Raw genomic sequence first — 23,550 nt, forward strand, 5'->3', positions numbered from 1 at the left:
AAATGAGTTTTTATTGAAATGGTCCTTGTGGGACGGAAATCCTGTGAAATCAGATTGTTATGATCATTATATAACTACAGATGTGATAAATTCATTTGAGTAATAAAAAATAAGTAAATAAAAATAATAAATAAATAAATAAATAAAATGGTCCTATCAACCTCTACTGAAATATATACCTCTTTCTAAAAACATTCTATAAATTAATTTGAACTTAGTTTTTAATTAAATTAAAATGTTAATTTATTTTTTTAATTTAACCTGAATTTAACTTTTAATTAAAACTTATAACTTAAAATGCTCTCATTTGACTATCCATAATTCTATAATTACAAGTTAGAATATTTTATACCACATCAACATTATTTCAAGTCAACCTCCCACTGAAAGCAATATTAAAATTAGCCTTTGGCAGAAGGGTGGTATCAGAATGGGGTAAAGATAGTAAAGTTAAAAAAGCAGACCTCTGTCAATATGTTTTTTCTTTTTATGCTTGAAAAAAACAAAAAAAACAAGGGCATGAGATTTCTTTAAATGTATCAAAAAGGAACATAGATTTTAAAAGTAAGTACCAATTTAAATCATTAAAAGAATGAAAATCAAAAATAAGTCACAGAATTCAAGCAGTTATCAAGAAATTGAATACAAAATAAAAGTCAAGGAACAGAACATGTACAAGTAATGAAAATTATATATTTTAGCCCAGTTATGTATCAATTCTGTGATAATATATGACTAAATGACAAGTGATAGCAAAGCTTGCAAAACTCAAAAGGTCTCTATGATAGAAAGAAAACTATGAAGCCAGATTAAAGTAAGAACTAAGACACAAGGAGTTCCCGTCATGGCGCAGTGGTTAACGAATCCGACTAGGAACCATGAGGTTGTAGGTTCGGTCCCTGCCCTTGCTCAGTGGGTTAAGGATCCGGCGTTGCCATGAGCTGTGGTGTAGGTTGCAGACGCGGCTCGGATCCCACGTTGCTGTGGCTCTGGCGTAGGCTGGGAGCTACAGCTCCAATTCGACCCCTAGCCTGGGAACCTCCATATGCCGCGGGAGCGGCCCAAGAAATAGCAACAACAACAACAACAAAAAGACAAAAGACAAAAAAAAAAAAAAAAGAACTAAGACACAAGACTACTAAAAACCTATAACTAATTCCAATAAAGAGTAATTTAGAAGAGTTCACATGAAAAATAGGGACAGAATGAACATTTAAAAAAATATAAATACAGTACTATATTTTAAACCTTTGAATCTACATGGAAAAAAATCAGTTTTTTGTTTTGTTTTGCTTTGTTTTACTATACACCAATCCTTCCGTCCTCCCTGACTCTCTCTCTCATATGCTAGAAACAATGCAGCCAAATAGGAACCTCACTTCATAACTGGTAGATGGGGAAGCAGTGAAAATCCCTTTTAATAAATATGTGGGGTGGAGAAGAAAAAAAAGTTATACTTAAAGACTGAAAAATAACTCAAAGCACTACTTAAAGCAGCATTAGTAGTAAATATGATTGTTGCTACATCCTGGAAACAAAGGATAATGCTAGCTTTACAGGTATTATTAACTAAATTGTGGTTCATACTATCCAAGAAAAATAGGCCATCATCAGAAAGAGCTGAAAAGAGAAAACTGCTGATATATGGAACTCTAAATCAATTATAAGTTAGAAACAGCAAGGTAAATTTTGATTTTACAAGTAAAATCTCCCACTGTAATCTCCCTTTTACTGAAACAGAAATGAAAGAAAGAAAAACAAGAGGACAACAAAAAGATACTCAGATACAGGAACATCAAGGATAAAGAGCAAGAGGAGAGGACGTCCTGTAAGGAAGAGTTTCCAACTCACTATTACAAGATTTACTACAAAAGAAACATAAAGCTATAGATTTGGTTAACTAATAGTACAAAGTTAAAGAAAATCAAAGTGGAAAGCTAAAAATCTAAGATTTTAATCCACTAAGAACATGTTGAGAAAGACCTTGTTTGCTAAGGGAGGGGTGAGGTTGGGACTAATGGAACCTTCAGGTGCTAGAAAACAAAGACTGTGGGAAAAGAATTTTACACCCCCCCCACCAAAGAATTATACCCTGTGATAAGGCTGCATATAATCCAGTATACATACTAATCTACTAGGTTCTAAGAATATTCCCTGGTTAATTACATAACAGATCCAGATTCAAGGCATCTTTTTGAACTAGGTCATTCACATAATTCCTATAGCGTAAGACAGAGATACCGGTTCAACATCTGAGACAAATAACTTTAAATTCAAATTATGGAGTTCCTGCCGTGGCTCAGCGGAAGCAAATCTGACTAGAATCCATGAGGATGTTGGTTCGATCCCTGGCCTTGCTCAGTGGGTTAAGGATTCGGCGTTGCTGTGAGCTGTGGTATATGGGTTGCAGACGCAGCTCAGATCTGGCGCTGCTGTGGCTGTGGCGTAGGCAGGCTGCTACACCTTCAATTCGACCCCCAGCCTGGGAACCTCCATATGCCTTGGATGCGACCTTAAAAAGACAAATAATAATAATAATAAATTAAAATCATGAAGGCATTAATAACGCTGTACAGGTATCAATACTCAATTTTACATACTTTTATATCACGCAGTGTGTTCTGATAGGGTGATCTTAGTTTCCTTACACAGATATTAGTTTGACCATCACGATTTAAGGAGCTTCCACAGTTAAGAGTGCAGTGTACTGAGGAAATGCACAAAAGTATCCAAATATCAGTGAATCTGTAATCAAGTTGGAGAGAGAATATCACATAAAAACAATTCGAGAAAGCGTACTAAGGAGCTAAGCACCAGTTGTGAAAATGAACTGATATAAATATATACCAACAAATATATAGAAACATTCAAATGAAAGTATTTTTCAAGATGCACACCCCTAAGAAGTTTTATATTTATCTCAATCAGGTTGCCATCACTGAAAATATTCTGCAATTCCTATCCTGCTTCCAAAACAGTTTTTTACAAATCACACTAGGAAATCTGCCTCATTACTTCAAACGCATTTTGGACCCCAAACAATATTATCCAAACAAATCATTTAACCAGACCTGAAAAATAACTTTTGGTTGCTCCCCAAATCAAATCCACTCTGAAAGAATGAAGATTTTCTCCTACGGAAATTCCAAAGAATATCTCACACTCTGGAAGCAACTCCTAAATAATGCCTCAGATGTTTTAAGAAAAGGCAGGACTTCCACTTCTAGAAAAGATGGAGTAAGAGAGATCAGATGTACCCCTGCACCTGAAACAACTAAAAACTGTGGACAAAATATATAAAACAATGGTTTCCAAAACACTGGACATCGGGCAAGGAAGGTCAGCGATTCCTCAAAGATAGTAAACAAACAAGGTGAGCCCTGAATTTGTCCCAGCTTGCTCCCCAGGCAAAATTTCCAGGCTAAAGCACAGCGAGGGGCAGTCCTGGCAAAACTCAGAGATGTCCCTTAGCGGAGGACCTGGAGCTGAGATTCTGGGAAATCCGAGGGAGCCAGAGTTTCTTGTGCATAGTAGTACTGGAGAGAGAGCTACACAGAAAAGAACTGAGATCTGCAGGGACTCCTCGAGTATTCAGCTAAGTAACTAGGAAAAACACAGCTCACATCACGCTAAATGGTACAATGCCCTCCCCTGAAGTCTGGGAAAAAGGCAAAGATGCCCATTTACATCACTTTTTATTTATTTTATTTATTTTTTGCCTGTTTCTAGGGCCACTCCCACGGCACATGGAGGTTCCCAGGCTAGGGGTCCAATTGGAGCTGTGGCCACCGGCCTACGCCAGAGCCACAGCAACGCGGGATCCGAGCCACGTCTGCAACCTACACCACAGCTCACGGAAACGCCGGATCCTTAACCCACTGAGCAAGGGCAGGGATCAAACCCGCAACCTCACGGTTCCTAGTCGGATTCGTTAACCACTGCGCCACGATGGGAACTCTCACTTTTTCTTTTTTTAAATTGAGGTACAGTTGAGGTACAATATTAGATAAGTTTCATGTATGCGATATAGTACAACACAGTTTTTAAAGGTTATCCTCTGTTTATAATTATTATAAAATATTAGCAATGTTCCTTTTGCTGTACAATGCATCCTTGCAGCTTATTTGTTTTATACAGAGTAGTTGTACCTCTTAATCCCCTACCCTTATCTTGTTCCTCCCCTCTGATAACCACTAGTTTGTTCTCTGTATCTCTGAGTCTTTGTTATATTCACTAGTTTATTTTTTAGATTCCACATATCAGCGATATACAGTATGTCTTTCTCTGACTTATTTCACTAAGCATGATACCCTCCAAGTTCATCCATGTTGATGCAAATGGCAAAACTTCATTAATTTTTACCCCTGAGTAGTACTCCACTGTATAGACCACATCTTCTTTGTTTATTCATTGTTGATGGACACTTAGGTTGCTTCCATATCTTGGCTATTGTAAATAATGCTGCTATAAACATGGGGGTGCATGTATCTTTTTAAATTAGTATTTTTTTCTCCCCAGAAATATACCTAGATATAGAATTGCTGGGTCATACGGTAGTTCTATTTTCAGTCTTTTGAGAAGACTCCATACTGTTTTCCGTAGCGGGTCCACAAATTTACATTCCCGTCAATGGTGTACAAGAGTTCCCTTTTCTCCATATCCTTGCCAACACTTGTTACTCATGTTATAATATTTCTATTATGGTACTTGAGGTCCTAGCCAATACAATAAGGCAAAAATTAGAACTCGAAGATTAGAAAGTAAAATTGTCTTTGTCAGTGATATAATTGTGTATGTAAAAAACCAAAATGACCTTACAAAAATGCTACCAGAAGTAATGAATGAAATTAGCAAAGTTTATTTATTAGATTCATTAGAATCACAATCATATCAATAACCAAATCCTATCAGAGTTTCCTGGCGGCCTAGTAGTTAAGGGTTTGGCCTTGCCAATGCTGTGGCTCAGGGTGCATCACTGGCCTGGGAACAGCTGCATGTCACAGGTGCGGCCAACACCCCCCACAAAAAGGCCAAAAAAGCCCAAAAAACAAAAACCCTGTATCCAAAGGAAGAAGTCTTTAATAATGAAGAACTTCCAGGAAGACAGTTTAGAGAATGCTTTCTGAGCGAGAAGGAAAATGGTTTGGAATCCAGAAATGAGGAGGAATATTTTACATAAAGCACAGCCCTTATAAATCATGGGGACAAAAAGGGAGAAAATCATATGGAATACAGAGAAAAGACTGCATGGGAGAAGGCAAAGATTCAAAAGTAGGGAATGAATGTTGATAGATGGAGGCATTAAAGGATCTGGCTGAGACGCGGGGATGTGAATTTCACAGAATTAGGAAGGTTGATGAAGGGAGAAGAAACACATATGTAGGAAATGTTTTCTGGAGAGACATTAGGAGCAGGACCACTGATAGGAAGCCACTTCAATAACCTAGGCATAGTCTGAAGATGACTCAGGAACAGGACGGTGGCATAAAACAAAAATGAGAGGCTCAAAGTCCAAAGCCACAGAGAAAAGAGCTAAAAGATATTGCGATGTTTCAAAATTTAGTGTTTCAGGATTTTGAGATGCAGGCATTGGGAACATGGTTACCAATGATGGCACCCAAAAGCATGAACAAATCCTTAAGGGAAGTGAAAGAGAGGTGGTGTCCAGGCTCCACCATTACCGTTTTGAAAGGCACCCTGAATGATAAACCCAAGATCTGGAAAATAGGAGGTTAAAGGCAAACAAGAGAAAATGACATTAAATACACTTTTTGTCTTTTTGTCTTTTTAGGGCCACACCCTCGGCATATGGAGGTTCCCAGCCCAGGGGTCTAAATAGAGCTGTAGCCGCCGGACTACGCCACAGCCACAGCCACATCAGATTCGAGTCACATCTGCAACCTACACCACAGCTCATGGCAACGCCGGATCCTTAACCCACTGTGTGAGGCCAGGGATCAAACCCGCAACCTCATGGTTCCTAGTCGGATTCGTTTCCGCTGTGCCACAATGGGAACTCCCTAAATACACCTTTTTTAAGTGCAGTAAACAGAAGTTTAGAGAACATGTGCTTCAAAAGCAAACAGGCTGCATCAGTGTGAAGCCCTGGCTCTGGCAGGTTCGGGAAGCTCAGGGTAGTGTCACAATGTGCTGAGGCCACCTCACAAGCTGTGTGTGGGGCACAGGGTCCCCCTTTTAAAGTTTTCAAACCAGCTCTTACTGGCTCGAAATGTGATGTCTTCTGCATTTTCATTCACTTGTTTTGTTTTTGTTATTTCCACAAAGAGCCTTTTCACCAATTCTCTTGGTGTTTTAAAAGTCACGGTTTTCCCTGTGGGCCTGTGTTTCTGCCATATATCGGGAAGGTGGGGACGTAAACAGACCTTCTTTCTTCATATCCATCCATAGACCCAACTGCTTGGTTTAACAGAGAATCGATAATTATAAAACTTTTACAGAGAAAAGAAGGCTGACACAAGAGTACTCGGTGAAAGGTTTATTTTAAAAGGTACTGTCCACAGCACATCTAGGTGGAGTCCTATATTTAGACGTCCCAAGGAGATACACATCTGGGTTAAATATCTCCTCATGAAAAGGATTATTACTGAGCATGACACACCATCAGCAAGACGGTCTCCAATTTTTACAGAAGGAAAAACGTCCAGCTCCTAGGAGGTTTATCTTCTTCTCCTTCCTCCACGTGGGAACCCAGCAGAGAGCTGTTCAAAGGCCTTTCCCTCAATATGCTGACCTGGGCCCATGTTAGGAAGCCTGGGCCTCTTCTACTTTTTGAAGTTTTTAATGTTTTAGGGAAAGAATACAATGTAACGGTGCTGTTGCAAGAGAATGGGGTGTTAGAGGACCCTGAGGTCCTAGGTCTCAGCTAAGTGAGGGTCCGTGGCTTCCCACAGGAAAGAATTGAAGAGTAAGCCACAGTAAAGTGAAAGCCAGTTTATTCAGAGAGAGATGCATTCATAAGCAAGAATGCAGACCATCTCAGAGGGCGAGAGCAGTCGAGGAACCTGGGATGATTAGTTTTTATGGGTTGGGCAATCTCATATGCTAATGAGTGGAAGGATTATTCCAACTATTTTGCAGAATAAATGGGGCAGGGATTTCCAGGAATTTGGCCACTGCCCATTTTTAGCCTCTTATGGTCAGCGTGGGAACTGTCATGGCACCTGGGGGAGTGTCATGCAGCTCATGCATCATGATGAGTGTACAGTGAGGTTCAAGGCTGACAGGAGGCTGACTCCTCCACCATCTTGAGCCTGCTTGGTTCTAACCAGTTTATGTCTTATTCTTAAGGGCTGTGGCGTTCTTTTAATGGTTGTGCCCTGCTCTCTTCCTTCCTGTCTCAGTACTATTCACAAGATATAGAATTAATACACATGTTCATTTGTCATAAATCACAGATAGTATGATCTGGCAACTGGAACAAGTTTTTTGTTTGCTTGTTTTTGGTCTTTTGTCCTTTTAGGGCCGCACCCACAGCATATGGAAGTTCCCAGGCTAAGGGTCTAATCAGAGCTACAGCTGCCGGCCTATGCCACAGCCACAGCCATGCGGGATCCGAGCTGCTTCTGTGACCTACCCCACAGCTCACTGCAACACCGGATCCTTAACCCACTGAGTGAGGCCTTAACCATGAGGAGGCGAACCCGCAACCTCATGGTTCCGCCGCACCACAGGAACTCCTGGAACAAGTTTAAGGTTATAATCAATATCTTCTTCCAACCCTATGGATTTATCTCTTAGACTGCTTACATCTACTGATAGGGATAGAGGAGGACAGTTGCATGGGTAGTTACAGAAGTCTCAGTAGGGGATCACAGACAGGGAAACCTAGGGAGATCACTGTAAGTTAAGGATCCACTCAAGAAAGCCATCAGAACACAGCTTAACTATAAAATCATAAATAACAGCACCTCAAGCCATTAAGTGAAAGATAAAATGAGGCCTGTATTCAAGTTCAGCAAGATAATAATCCTTAGGTCCAAGGGCAGGAATTTATAGGAAAGATAACATTCCAAAGTAGGAGACCTTCAGAGTTCCCATTTTGGCTCAGTGATAACGAACCCAACTTGCATCCATGAGGACACGGGTTCAATCACTGGCCTCACTCAGTGGGTTAAAGATCCGGCGTTGCCATGAGCTGTGGTGTAGTTCGCAGGTGCAGCTCAGATCCCGTGTTGCTGTGGCTGTGGTGTAGGCCGGCAGCCACAGTTCTGATTTTTTTTTTTTTTGTCTTTTTGCCTTTTTCTAGTGCCGCCCTTGCGGCATATGGAGGTTCCCAAGCTAGGGGTCTAATCAGAGCTACAGCTGCCGGCCTACACCGCAGCCACAGCAACACAGGATCCGAGCCGCATCTGCGACCTACACAACAGCTCATGGCAACACCAGATCCTTAACCCACTGAGCAAGGCCAGGGATCAAACCTGCAACCTCATGGTTCCTAGTCAGATTCGTTAACCACTGAGCCACGATGGGAACTCCTACAGTTCTGATTTAATTCCTAGCTTGGGAACCTCCATATGCTTCGGGTGCAGACCTTAAGAAAAAAAAAAAAGTAGGAGACTTGCATTATACAGAAACTTGAGATGATTCAACATATTTTATCTTGTCTTACGACCCTTCTGCTGATTTGAATAAGCACCTTGACAGTCCTAGTTTGACCTCTTAGCCAACAAGGAGGAGCTAGTGAAGTAAGCCTGCCGTCTACTTGAAGAATGAGGAAGGTGGCAGTCTTTTCCCGCTCCCTGCTTTCCTTGGATTACAAAAATGTAGCCCCCCCCACCCCCGCCGCCAAATCTCTGGGGCAGAGCCTCCTCACCTACCCACTTGTATCCCTCACAAGCTTCCTATCTTAATAAACCTATTTCTTGCCTATCGCTCTCGCTCAATTCGTTCTGCACTGAGACACAAAGAACCTAAGTCTCGCAAGTCCAGAACCAGGTGAGTGATTCTAATTAAAAAAAAAAAAAAAAAAAAAAAAGAGGTCCCGTCATGGCGCGGCGGAAATGAATCCAGCTAGGAACCATGAGGTTACCGTTTCGATCCCTGGCCTCATTCAGTGGGTTAAGGATCGGGGATTGCCGTGAGCTGTGGTGTAGGTCGCAGATGCGGCTCGGATCCTGTGTTGCTGTGGCTGTGGTGAGGGCCGGCAGCTGTAGCTCTGATTAGACCCTAGCCTGAGAACCTCCATGTGCCATGGGTGGGGCCCTAAAAAAGCAAAAAAAACAAAAACCATGGGTTCAAGTCCCAATCTGGGTTCTGGCTGAATCAGAGGTGTCTGAGTTTCACTACTGTATGCAAATCATTCTGCTGAGTGCCACAGAAAAAAAAACAAAGTAGTATAAACTTGATTTGGGCTCAAGGTATCCCAAGAGAGAACTAACTCCGGACAGCTCCCTCTTCTCTAGTTGAGGAACTAACAATTATCACTCCACCTTTGCTCTTTCGAGGAATATGTTGGCTTTGTCGCATAAACTACCAGCTACCTTCTCCATTCAAGCAGTCTGAATTTTTCTTTCTCTCTTGGGTCCTTCCTACACCTTTAAACCGATTTTCTATCTTTACGTTAAGATGCTGCCTTCTCAACCTTCCCCTGCTTCCGTTTTCTCCTTCCTTTCTTTTCCAAAAATCTTGAAATAAATTACCCTCACTGCTCTCATTCTCCCTACCATTCATTATCTCCTTAGCCCCTGCTAACGTAGGTCAATAAATGAACACACAGAAATGTGTAGCGATCGACATTACAATAGGTCAATTATCCTCTTCTGAGCAGGATCAGCACTACCACTACCAGAGATTAATCGCCTCTCATTCTGAAAACGATCAAGCTCTGAATATGAAAATCTGAGAAACACCGGTTAGCCAGTAAGATGCGGACATCCCACACCTGCGTCTGAAAACAACAGCGGTAGAATGAAAGATGGCAAGAGCTGGGGAGAATTGGGGAAAAGTGAAACTGAGCAGGCCCCTGTGGCTTCCAGGTACAAATCCTTTCTGGGTCCCCTGTTTCTTGTTTATAGAAAATAGGCTTCATTCAGCCTCCAAGAGCTTCCCTGAGTTCTAAAGGGCTGGTTCAAACAGTTGCTAATTGAAGGGAGGAAAAGCAGAGACTAAGGGAGGAGCAATCAAGAAACAACAGTGCAGCCGTGGGGCAGGATCCCAGTTCCAACTCCAGGAATATACATAACATTTGAGTTACTCTGCAAAACTGAGGCCCTCGCCCAAGCAGAGGAAGGCAACTTGAGGATGAGTGCAGATTCCTGGAGCACGCCCTGTAACCTCACCACTAACCAATCAGAAGAAAACCATTCACTCTGAAGCTCTCACCCCAGATTTTGCCAATAAAAACTTCTCTCCCCAAACCGTTAGGGAGTTTGGGGTTTTTGAGCATGAGCCACCCGTTCTCCTTGCTTGGCCCTGCAATAAACCTTTCTCTGCTCCAAACTCTGACGTTTGGGTTTATTTGGCCTCACTCTGCACTGGGCACATGAACTTTTTTTTGTCCCTGAGGCATATGGAGTTCCTGGGCCAGCAATCAGATACGAGCTGCAGCTTCGACCTAATAGGGCTGAGAAAGACAGACGGAAGGAGGCTTGAAAGCAGAGTTGTTAAGTGAAAGAAAATGGACTAAATGTCCACTCAATGGAACTTCCCTTCTTTACTTACAGTTGAGAATCGAATTAAACTAATGCTAGTTCAGTTAAACACTTAATGACAGGTAAGTAAAACTAAAGTTTCAAGCTGTAGAAATGTGTATATTTATGTATGCACCTGTTGGTTCTTCTCAATAATCCTTTCTGATTTCATCCCTTTCACTGGTTCAGTATCTGGCCCTGCCGAGTAGATTAGCACTTGCCTCAGGCAATCTGGAGGTCACTTCCTTCACTCTCGGCTCCTAGATAAGTTTAAATGAGTCATGAGTCACCACTTTCTTTCTTTTTTTTTTTTTTTTGCCTTTTAGGTCCTCACCCACGGCACACAGAGGTTCCCAGGCTAGGGGTCGAATTGGAGCTGTAGCCTTCAGCCTACACCAGAGCCACAACAATGCTGGATCCAAGCTGAGCCTGCAACCTACACTACAGCTCACAGCAATGCAGGATCCTTAACCCACTGATCGAGGCCAGGGATCAAACCCACAACCTCATGGTTCAAAGTCGGGTTTGTTGACCGATGAGCCATGACGGGGACTCCTAAATGAGTCACCACTTTCTAACTCCACCTGAAATCATTTGCATGGTTATAGGGACTGTACTCAAGCAAGTAAGTATATTAATAAGAAGTGACAAGCAGGAGTTCCTACTGTGGCTCGGCGGTAACGAACCCGACTAATATCCATGAGGATGTGGGATTGATCCCTGGTCTCGCTCAGTGGGTTGAAAGATCCAGCGTTGCCACGAGCTGTGGTGTAGGTTGCAAATGTTGCCCGGATCCCGAGTTGCTATGGCTGTGGTACAGGCTGGTGGCTACAGCTCCAGTACAGCCCCTAGCCTGGGAACTTCCCTAAAAAGACAAATAAATATTGCTGGAGAGGACTTCCTGACCTCCAGTTGTATTGATGAGTTTTCATCCCTCCTCCTCCCTTGTCTGTCTACTATATATGTATACTAATATACACAAATATGTACACTAATATTTTTTTTTGTCTTTTTGCTATTTCTTTGGGCCACTCCCGCGGCATACAGAGGTTCCCAGGCTAGGGGTCCAATCGGAGCTGTAGCCACCGGCCTACGCCAGAGCCACAGCAACGCGGGATCCGAGCCGCGTCTGCAACCTACACCACAGCTCACGGCAACGCCGGATCCTTAACCCACTGAGCAAGGGCAGGGACCGAACCCGCAACCTCATGGTTCCTAGTCGGATTCGTTAACCACTGCGCCACGATGGGAACTCCTACACTAATATTTTATTGCATCAAATGGCACTCATCTTTGTAGGTGTCTGCCTCGCCCACTTCACTGTGTATTCCTCGGGAGCAAGGCTCTCTTCTCATGCCATCCTTGAAGCCCTGGCTGCTAACACAGCATTCAGCACAGGCACTCAAAAGTTCAGTGAAACTGTGGTCCTGTGAGTCCCTGCCATATAAAAAAGCATTTAAAGAAACAACCATACTGACCACCTCTACTAATAAGGATTAAAAAGCTACCCATTAAACTCTACAGTGACTAGATAAAATTTTCAAATTAAAAGTTTTAATTATAATATTCTTTAATATTAAAATGTTTACCTATTATAAGGAGAAATTATGAAAAAAAAAATAATCTGGAGACAATTTAAAAGGGAAAGCCAGGAGTTCCCATCGTGGCGCAGTGGTTAACGAATCCGACTAGGAACCATGAGGTTGCGGGTTCGGTCCCTGCCCTTGCTCAGTGGGTTAAGGATCCGGCGTTGCCGTGAGCTGTGGTGTAGGTTGCAGATGCGGCTCGGATCCTGTGTTGCTGTGGCTCTGGCGTAGGCTGGTGGCTACAGCTCCGATTGGACCCCTAGCCTGGGAATCTCCATATGCCGCGGGAGCGGCCCAAGAAATAGCAAAAAGACCAAAAAATAAATAAATAAATAAATAAATAAAAGGGAAAGCCCCTCCCTCTCCCCATATATTTATTTAAACCATTAGAATGACTTTTTTAAAAATTCTATTTTTAGTTCTCTTTCCTAACTTAATTTGAAAAATATTCATTTGAGGACCTACTATGTACAATTTGCAGTGCTAGGCACTGGTGATACAAATGTGAACAAAACAGACAAGGTCATTTTATTTGTGTAGCTATATTCTAGCAGGGAAACAATACACAAATTAAATGATTATCTAATCACAACTATATGAAGTGCTCTAAGTGTTTAAAAGGAGCACATCTCCTAATCTGGGGCGGGGTGACGAGGAAGTCACTAAAGAAGTGACATGTAAACTGGGCTCCAAGGGTTGAAGAGGCATCAACTAGGGCTGAAGTAAGAGGCTTCCAGACAGTGGGAACAGCAAGTGCAAAGAAGAGACCTTGAATGGGGAGGAACATGTGTTTCAGGAACCAGAAGCAGGTCAGTGCGGCAAGAGCAGAGGCACCAAAGGGGAGAACAGCAGGAAATGACACAGGGTCGTCCCTGGGCATCCAGTGAACAAGATATATCAGGTACTGTTTCTCATGAAGTTTATATTCCAGAGGGTGGAGAGCAGGGTTTGGGGGACTCATCAACAGTTGTAAGTAGGTTGGAGTTCCCGTCATGGTACAGCAGAAACGAATCTGTCTAGGAACCATGAGGTTGTGGGTTCGAGCCCTGGCCTCGCTTAGTGGGTTAAGGATCCAGCATTGCTGTGAGCTGTGGTGTAGGTTGCAGGTGCGGGGATCGGATCTGGCATTGCTGTGGCTGTGGCATAGGCCAGGGCTACAGCTCTGATTGGACCCCTAGCCTGGGAACCTCCGCGTGCTGAGGGTGTGGCCCCTCAAAAAACAAAACCAAAAAAACCCAACAGTTGTAAGCAGGTGAGATGTGACTACAGCTACACTTGTTTTTTAGGTAAATGTTTTATATTTGAGGTATAACATATATGCAGGTTTTTGTTTTTTTTTTTCCTTCTCCTTTTTACTGTTGTACCTGAAGCATACAGAAGTTCCCAGACCTGGCATTCCCGTTGTGGCTCCATGGTAACGGACCTGCTGAGTATCTATGAGGATGCGGGTTTGATCACTGGCTCCACTCAGTGGTTAAGGATCCAGTGGTACTGTAAGCTGTGGTTACAGATGCAGCTGTGGCTGTGGCATTGCTGTGGCTGTGGCGTACCCTGGCAACTACAGCTCCAATTATCCAATTAGACCTCTAGCCTGGGAACTTCCACATGCCATGGGTGTGACCCTAAAAAAAAAAAAAAAAAGAAAAAAAAGAAGTTCCCAAGCTACCAGTTTAATTGGAGTTGCAGCCGAGGCCTTCACCACAGCCAAGCCAGATCTGAGCTGCATCTGTGACCTATGCCACAGCTTTCACCAACATCGGATTCTCAACCCACTGAGCCAGGCCAGGGATTGAACTCGTACTCTCACAGAGACTACACTGGTCCTTAACCCGCTGAGCCATGACGGGAGCTCCACATATAAGTAGTTTTAAATGATTATTCCTACTGCAATTTCAACAATTATCTGAGGCAGAGAATTCCTCATGAAAGAAAAAACTGAGGTTCTAAAAAACTAAGTACTTTATTTCAGGACATTTATTCAACAAACATTTGAGTGCCTACAATAAGGCAGTTTCAGTACAGTGTGTTTGGGAATCTAGAGATAAATGCAACGGTCCTGCTCTTAAGAAACTCACAACCTGCTGGGACAGGTCTAGAAAGACTATATAGTGTTAGTCCCTGCTAGAAATGACTAAAGTATAAGGGCACAGAGAGGAATTCAATCTTCCTAGGAAGAATTAATCATTTCACCTCTGTCTTAAAGCTGCATTTTTTTCAAACTGTTAGTTTTTGAATTCTCCATCATTTCTGTACTTGGGACATAGTAGATACTCAAGCATATTTCTGCAATATAAACCAAGCCAGGACTTTCAACTTCTAGCTCAGTGCCTTTCCCATAACCTAATATGCCCCTGACTCTGGAAGAGGATGTACTAATTCCAAGGAGCTCCTCCTTTGAAACTGCTTTCAGAGTCAGCTTACAAACCACAAAACAAAAAAGGTTCATTAAATTAAAGTCAAACCTCATTTCTGACCCAGTCTGAAAACCCATAAAGATATCTAAACACAGTTATTTTTAAAAGCAAATCTTGGAGTTCCCGTTGTGGCGCAGTGGTTAACGAATCCGACTAGGAACCATGAGGTTGCGGGTTCGGTCCCTGCCCTTGCTCAGTGGGTTAACGATCCGGCGTTGCCGTGAGCTGTGGTGTAGGTTGCAGATGCGGCTCGGATCCCGCGTTGCTGTGGCTCTGGCGTAGGCCAGTGGCTCCAGCTCCGATTCGACCCCTAGCCCGGGAACCTCCATATGCCGCGGGAGCGGCCCAAGAAATAGCAACAACAACAACAACAAAGACAAAAGACAAAAAAATAAATAAATAAATAAATAAAAATAAAAAAAAAAAAAGCAAATCTTCATTCAGGAGAAATTCTCCCTATGAAGGCAATTAAAAAACTGCCATCTACTCCTTCATAATTCAAGATCTCTGTCCTCAAAGGACTTTATTTTAGTTTCTAGTTGGAAAGATAAAAGGTAGTGCATATACAGATTAAATCAAAATACAAGGCAGCATTGGTTCACTGATTTAAAAATACTTACAGACTGCCTACTACAGGCCAGGTAAGGAGCTACAGGCCAGGTAAGGAGTCGGCTTAGGGATGCAAAGATGAGTAAGACAAAAGTCTGCCTTCATGGAACTCACAGTCTTAGGGAGAAAACCAACAGTACACAATCCAGGACAATGAGAGCTATGTATCAGCAGGTACACACAGATGAGGACACAGAAGCTATGTTCAGTTGCCATGGGTTCTAATTCATCTGGCTCCTATTCCCATGCCTTATCAGTTATTAAATATTTTAACACTACCCTTGATTACAATACAAACTAATAAATACAAGTAACTGCTATATGAAAAAGCAGTGACACAAAATAAAATTAATGCCACAATGGCTCAGAGGAGATGGTGAGAACAGACATTTAGGGACCGTCTCAGGATCCTCTGGGTTTCTCAGCAAGGAAAGTTAGCCTATTTGGATAAGGAACTGGTTCCAGGAGTTACCAACAGAGTTACCAAGAGGCCAGTGGTGGCAGCTCCACAGGTACAGCCCTCCAACTGTGCTGAGGACATAGTTTAGGGCTGTGCAGTCCAACATGTACCAGCCACATGCAGCTACTGAGCACTGGAAATGTGGTCAGTCTGAATTGAGATGTATGAAGTGAAAAATACACTCTAGATTTCAGAGTTTCATATTAAAAAAAAAAGTAAAGCATCTTGAAATTTTTTTTTTTTGGTCTTTTCTTGGGCAGCTCCTGCAGCACACAGAGGTTCCCAGGCTAGGGGTTGAATCGGAGCTGTAGCCACAGATATACACCAGAGCCACAGCAACGTGGGATCTGAGCCGCGTCTGCAACCTACACCACAGCCCACGGCAACGCCGGATCCTTAACCCACTAAGCAAGGCCAGGGACTGAACCCACAACCTCATGGTTTCTAGTCGGATTCGTCAACCACTGAGCTACGACGGGGACTCCTGGCTTTTTTTTTTTTTTTTTTTTTTAGGGCCACACCTGCAGCATATGGAGGTTCCCAGGCTAGAGGTCGAAGTGGAGCTACAGCTGCCAGACACAGCCACAGCCACAGCAACTGGGATCTGAGCTGCCTCTGCGACCTACACCACAGCTCACGGCAACACCGGATCCTTAACCCACTGAGCAAGGCCAGGGATCAAACCCAAGGCCTCATGGATGCTAGTTGGGTTTGTTAACCACTGAGCCACGACGGGAACTCCCGAAATAGTTTTTTTGTTTGTTTGTTTGTTTTAACCAATTACATGTTTACATAAAATTCTGGACATTTTGAAGTAAATAAAATGCTATGAAAATCAATTTCACCCTTTCTTTCGACCTTTTTAATGCGGCTACTAGAACATGTAAAAAGTACATATGTGGCTCGCACTTGTGGCTTGCTTTCTATGTCTCCTGCACAGTGCTCGTTCAGAGAGCTTTAAATAACAAGCACGCTGCAGCATTTAATCCCTCGAGGCAATGAAACACTATTGAGGGCTTTCAAATTTAAGTGCTTGTGGTAGATCTGGGGAGGGGGCAGGAAACATAAACAAGGCGCTGCTTCAGGAAGACTAGTGTGGGGGCAATCCACAGGGTCAAGACACTAGAGGCAGTTGTCAATGTCAAGAGGCTGGCAAACGTCAAAGGGTAAGCAGGCTCAGCTGGAAAGTACACAAGGTCTTTAGAAGTCCCACGCTGGGGGGAGAGGAGGAAGACATCAAGAGCAGGGTGAGGTGAGGGAAGAGTAACAGCTGCAAGCACTGGCGTGAGCCGGGATAACCAAGGTACACTGCTCAGCGGGCGAGCAAGGCCAGCCCCAGTTTTAGCTTTAGGTTAGATCTCATCTGGCTCAGTGGTAAGGGCGCCCAGGCAGAGGTGAAATTCAGAACAGGATCGGTGTCCTCTTTAGCAACTGCAGCGCTACCTCTATGTGGCAAGACCTCCACCAGTGCGATCAAGCCCAAAGAAGGCAGGAGGTAGAAAGCAAGGCTACCAGAAACTACAAGAGAGCCATAAATTATAAAAGCAAAAGCCCAGACTCACAATACAGCCAACAAATATTTACTGGGAGTTTGCTGTATGCCCGATACTTGGCTCAGCTCTGGAGGCCTGGGAAGCAAAACAGACATGGTCCTGAATCACAAATTGCGGTGAGAGCTGTGAAAAAAGAACAGGCGCTCTGAAAGACCTGATTGAGGGTGGATGGGAGTAGTGGGATGTGGTCATAAGGGAGAGCCTCCCTGAAGAAACGACCATTTAATCTGAACCCTGAGGTCAGGAAGGTGAAGACTGGGGGGGTGGACAGTCCAAGGCAGGAGAGTGGTATGTACAAAACCCTTAAGGCTGGAAAAGGCCTGAGTAAAGAAAGACCGCGTAGTCGTAATATCAGGAAGGGAGAGGGGGCATAAAGTTGGTGAGAGAAGGCTGCAGAGGCAGGTGGAGGGAGGCCAGATCCTGCGGAGCATCATAGGATGAAAAATCAAATCCCAAAGAGGTTTGAGTGCAATGGGAAGCGCTAAGGGATTTCAACCGGGGAAGCAGCCCAGTCCTCGTGGGTTCGAAGTGATCCACCCACCGATGCCCCACTCAGCCTACAGAACAGAAGCCAGCTGGGCAGCAAAGGAGCAGGAGCCGGTATTTGTAGGTGAATAGCAGGATACCTGGTCTGGGATAACAGAGTTTAATATAAGATCCCCCCCCCCCAAAAAAAAAGTTCCAGGGTTGCAAGGTTCGAAGAAGGAAAATACAGAAAAAAACTGATGGAAGAGCTACTGGGAAGCAAAGTTAGGCACAACTCTAAACATACTGAGTATGAAGCACTAGAGAAAAATTCCAGCAGGTATATACAGATGTTGTTTTAGAGAACGGAAAAAAGACCAGCCATGGATCCTCCAGTTAGTAGATGGAGAGGTGACAGTTTAAAGCCCAAAAGTAAATAACATTTTCAAAGAGTAGAAAAAGAAGGGAAAAAAAAATAACCCTACAACAAAAAGAACCCGAGTCTGATCCTTAGTCTTTGTTTCTCTCTGGGACAGAGGTCAGAAAAAAGAGACGTCAAAAGAGAAGGAGAGGATCCGGCGTGGCCGTGGTGAAGGCCGGCAGCTATAGCTCTGATTCGACCCTAGCCTGGGAACCTCCATGCAGCCCTAAAGAGCCAAAACAAAAAACAAAAAAAACCATAGGGAGATAGCATGGAGTTCCCTTGTGGCTCAGTGGGTTGAGGATCTGGTGTTGGCACTGCTGCTGCTCGAGTCACAATGGCATGGGTTCAGACCCTGGCCCACAAACTTCCACATGCCTCAGGCAATGGCCAAAAAGGGAAAAAAAAAGGCATGAGAGAGTCTTTTGGGGGTGATTAAGTTGTTCTGCATCCTGATTGTGGTAGTGGTAACATGAACCCGCACATGTGTTAACATTTATAGAAAAATCAACGTTTTCACATGTTACTTAGAAAATAAGAAGTTTTACAGTCATGGGGTAATCAAAAGGACTGATGGCTACAAGGAGACAGAACAGGATAAAGCCTGAAAGGATGCTCTGGGAAATTTAACCATTAGGTAACTGGCGACCTTGGAAAAAGCCTCAGTGGGTGGTGGTGAGATTGGGCGCCAGGCTGCAAAGGATCAAAGAATGACTATGTAGTGAAGAGAGTCCCTTAGAACTCTGGAGGTGACAGGAAGGACAGAATGGTACCAGAGCTCAAACAGGTAAGAAGTGGGAGATCTGGTAAACTAGCAGAGCCAAAACTCCCAGACCCTATGAATTGCTCCATTTAAGTGTTCTTCTAGCACATGCCTTTTGCACATGAGCTATTCCTTTTCTTATTGTCCCATTAAACTAAAACTGCTAAAATGAACCCAAAGTCATGATATTTTAAACTCTGCTCCCTAGTCAACTGACATTTACTGTGCTCCTACAATATACCAAGTACCTCCCTGGATACAAAAGTGACTAATGCCTCCTCCCTGAAAGCATGCAGGATTAATCACAAACGCAAAATACTGGCGTGGAGATCTGTACAAAGGGCTCTGAAAGGCCTGACCTCTGAAATTCATTCATAGTTATCTTTATAAAAATAAAACAGGGAGGAAATTAAAACAAATGTCACACTAGTAAAAATGTTCCTAATTTCTAAAAACTAAGAATGACTTTAAATTCTTAAGTTAGGTATGGAAAATCTGTCAGTTGCATTTCCCTCTTCCATTCCTGTCTACTTTTCAGTGTCCTTTCTGCACTTTTCTGGGGGGCAAGCCTGTAGTATCAGAAGTTCCAGGGGTCAAACCCTCACCACAGCAGTGACCCAAGCCACAGCACTAATAACACTAGATCCTTAATCCACTGCACCACCAGGAAACTCCTGTGCATTTCCTCTGGCTAATTTAGAGGGCAAAATGGAACAAGCACAGGCTTTGAAACCAGTCAGACTTAAGGTTAAACCGATGCCCTTGAACCTCCTATCTATGTGGCTCTTGGAGGCCTCCTCTCATCCATAAAACAGTACTAAGACCTCCTCCCACAGGCTGGAGGTAAGGATTAAATACAAAATATAACCAGGCTGGCATATGTGAAGCACACAGAAAATGTTAGCGAACACTATTACTACCATTTGAACAAATGGTATTGTTCTTACTTAAAACATTTTTAAGGGGTTCCATTTGAATGAGGAAAAAAAATTTTCTCCCCAAGGGCATGACATTTATGCGCTACCTTAGAAAAGCAGCTTGGGGATTTCTTCTGCTCAAGTCCTATTGGAAACTATTCTGTTCAAATAATGATGCTTAGGATGAGCACTTAAAAACAGTCATGAACCGGAGCTTCCTTGCGGTGCAGTAAGTTAAGGATCCAGCATTGTCATTGCAGCGGCTAGGGACGCTCCAGCAGCATGGCACAGGTTTGATCTCTGGCCCAGGAACTTCCACATCCCTCCGGCACAGGCATGGCCAAAAAACGAACAAACAAAAAACCAGTTAAGAACTAAGAAACTATAAAGCCATCATTATCATCATCACTGCATCCCACGTGAAACAAGCCGGTCTGATTTGTACTCGGATTCTTGCCTTAGCGTAGCAACCTACTACATTCACATCTCCACTACCTACCTACAAGGATACTGCACACTGTAGAGGTGCCAAGGTGCTGTAAGTTCTGCTTTTTAACAGACATTTACATAACACTACCAAAAGAATAAACAAAGTTTCAAAGCCAAGATGCTTCTCCAAATCAATAGGACACTATCATTCTACTGAAATTCCCTGCAAGTAAGAAGGAAATAGCTTCTATTGTTAAACTTTCACAAAATACAAGCTATGAGCTATCAAAACATTTGCTTGCTTAACTGCTGGGGGGGGGGGCAAAATTAATGACGTTTTATTCACTTACTATGGAGAAACATCTCTGGCCAATTCTGTTGTATGATGCTGCTTATACTGCAATACAAAGGACCAACTTGAAATTCACCTTATCTCTCACTCAATCTCTAGCACAGATGCTAAAAAGTAATAAAACAGCCAAAAGATACAAAGATACATGAGAAAGCAAGGAGCCTGAAAAGACCCAGATAGTATTCTGTGCTCAAAGATATGAGGATAGGTTGGTCCTTAAAGTGCCCGACTAGAGGCTACTGGCTGTCTTCAGCCTCTACACTGTATTTAAGCCCACTGTGGAAACCGGCTAGTTTGAAGCCACAGGGCGCAGGACCAGGGGACAGCAGAAAACACCTCGGGCTGAACGTCCTCTGCCAGTCCCCTCGCCCCCCCTTTCCCCGTGGAGAGTGAATCGCCTCTCGAAGGTGGCCACACTCAGGGCTCTGGGGTGAGGGATGGGGGCGGGATCCCCCGGTCCGGGATGAGCAGGGGAACGCATTCGCTCCGTCACGCAGGTCTTGCACACAGGTGGGGACCGAGAGGCTCTGAGGCCTGACGCCTCCCTCTGCCACTGCCTGGCAGGGGCCCCGACGCGCCTCCGCGGGCCTCGGCTCTTTGCCACTACCGGGACCCCTCCCCGCCCCGAGGTCCCCCGGCGACGAGAAGCGAACTCGATCGACCAGCCCACCCGGAAGCCCTCCCCCAGCTCACACCTGCCGGCGCGTGACGCCCAGAGCGGCGCGTGCGCGCCCGCCCGGCCCTTCCATTCCCGGCGCCCCTTCCCCGCGCGCGGACGTCGACCGCGTCCCTCCCCGCCCTGGGGTCAAACCCACCAGACGCCCGCCCCACGGAGCGCGCGCCCAACGCCGCCGCCCCCGCCGGCCCCGCGCGCGCGCGCGCTCACGCCCCTCCCGGCCCTCTCCCCGCCGCGCGCGCTCACTCGCGAGGACATGCACACGCTGCGCCTCAGCTTGACAGGCCGGCCCCGCGCGGCGCGCTCCCGCGGGCGTCCTCACCCACCCGGCCGCCCGACTCTGACTGGGCGGTGAGCGGGGGAGGGGAAAGACAGCAGTGGCCGTCGGTCCTCACTCACCGCCGAGCCGTGCCCGCTCCGAGTGCGCGGCGTTCCGCTGTGAGGCGATGCGCTGCGAGGCGCGCGGTCCCCGATTCTCCGCAGGCTATGGAGGCGACGTAGTAGGGGGACTGAGGGGCTCGGGGGGGAGTCACTCCCTCCCGCTTCACCTCCGAGAAACACGGGGACCCCAGAAACTAAAAACAAAATAAACAAACTTTCCCCTCCGCCTCCCTCCCCCAAAACCACAACACAAACACTCGGGGGCCCGCCCAGAGCCCCATTCCATTGGCCGCAGGAAGGATGCTGCCGGCCGTCACTGGCTGCCTTCTGTGCCCGTCAAGCTGCTGTTCCGCCCCTCCAATTCCTCGCCGCTGCCGTCGCCCCTCATTGGTTAAGTGCGTTCCGTTTGACGAGCTAGGATTGGCTACGCTGCCTGCGCCAATCATTAGGGGACACACCCCCTCAGCATCCCAGAGGCCGCTTCCTCCGTTGCGGACTGGGAGAGGCGAAGGGGAAACTAGAGCATGATGGCGGCCGAGCTCACTTGGCGCAACCATCGCCTTTTTTCTTTTATTTGCTCATTAGTGCCTCGGCCTCGCGCTGTTTCCCCTAAGGTCCTCTCTCTATCCACTACTGCCTAATAACGGAATCTATACGTCCCGGCTCCTTGATTTATCCCCTCCGAAGTGCTGAGTGTGGGCTGGTTGTACGTCATTGGACTGTTGGAATGTCACTCCCTGGTCAAATCCTCAAACTATTGGTGGGACGGCAAGAGAGCCCGTCCAACAACAAGAGCTAGTGCCATTGGTTTGTCTCCACCGAGTTCTTTCCTGGTACCTTATTGGGCTAAAAGGCGCGTCGGTCAGATCTGGATTCGTTTTGCTACGGTTGTTTGCTAGGGAGTTTAGATGACTGGTCGTTTGGCCTGTAGTTGACTGTAATAACGACTGCTATTTATTGCGTGTCTACTTTGTGCCAACTATGCAGAGATCTTTACAGGGACTGTTGGTTAAACCCGTGAGTTTTATATTCTAAATTTTACCGATAGGAAACCAGGGCTCCAGAGCGGCTGGGATATTTGCCCAAGGTCACCTAGGTGGGAAGTAGTAGACCGGCATTTGGTCCCAGGTCTGTTTGACTCCATTGCCTTAGCTCTTTTCGCTTTTAGTGCCTTTACCTTAGCCTAGAATTGTACCCATCAGCCAACCCAACATCGTCAAAACACTTCATTCAGAACCTAAGCTCCTCAGTCAGCTTGTAGAGGTGACATTGTTGGGGACTGAGGCTGTGAACAGGTTGTCATTGCCTCCACCACATCCTCCTCTCCAGCACCCACTTCTGTCCACCCTAAATTAAAACAGTCTTGATGTTTCCTGATCAGAAGCTTATATACCTTTGTGTTCATTTTCTCAGCTTTATAAATAAATGGGCACTTCTACCAACCTTCTGTTTCAAGCGGACCCCCCTGCCATCCATCTCCAGCTCACTCTTGGAGAGAGTACGCAGGAGCTGGAAATAAGGAAAGAGTCTAAAAGACAAAAAGAATAAATCGTTTTGGAAATAAATAATTTACTGTATGCAAATGGAACAGCCCTTCAGCTGCTGGAAAGCTTCCAGAGTAGCCCCTAATGCTGTGCAAGATGTGCGCGCCTGGCTTGTGGCCATTGGATTCTTTCTCTGTGGCAGCTTTCAGCAAAGTGAATCCAACATTCCAGCCAGAGGAGGGCAGGATGCTTAGGATCCACTGCCAGAGAGCCAACCCCTGCCTCTGGGACTAAAATGATCTCCAGGAGCACAGTGCTGGACGCCAGCCTGCATTCCATCTCGGGTAATTAACATTTTACCATCCCAAATCCCCATCCCCTGTAGCTTCAG

The 23,550-nt window shown here is 44.9% G+C and overlaps 1 protein-coding gene across 4 annotated transcripts in view; it reads right to left on the reverse strand.

Moving 5' to 3' along the window:
- Nucleotides 1–21,987, reverse strand: part of TNRC6B (trinucleotide repeat containing adaptor 6B) — a 246,590-nt gene extending 224,603 nt beyond the window's left edge. The window contains exon 1 of one of the 4 annotated variants that reach the window (XM_047786192.1): nt 21,694–21,987. The gene's annotated coding sequence lies outside the window, so the exon portion shown is untranslated. The remainder of the gene's footprint in view (nt 1–21,693) is intronic. The other 3 variants (XM_047786193.1, XM_047786191.1, XM_047786189.1) reach the window with 3 other exon arrangements.
- Nucleotides 21,988–23,550: the final 1,563 nt, after the last annotated feature.

Source organism: Phacochoerus africanus, chromosome 7 (assembly GCF_016906955.1).
Source record: "Phacochoerus africanus isolate WHEZ1 chromosome 7, ROS_Pafr_v1, whole genome shotgun sequence".
In the NCBI taxonomy this organism is placed as follows: Eukaryota; Metazoa; Chordata; class Mammalia; order Artiodactyla; family Suidae; genus Phacochoerus; species Phacochoerus africanus.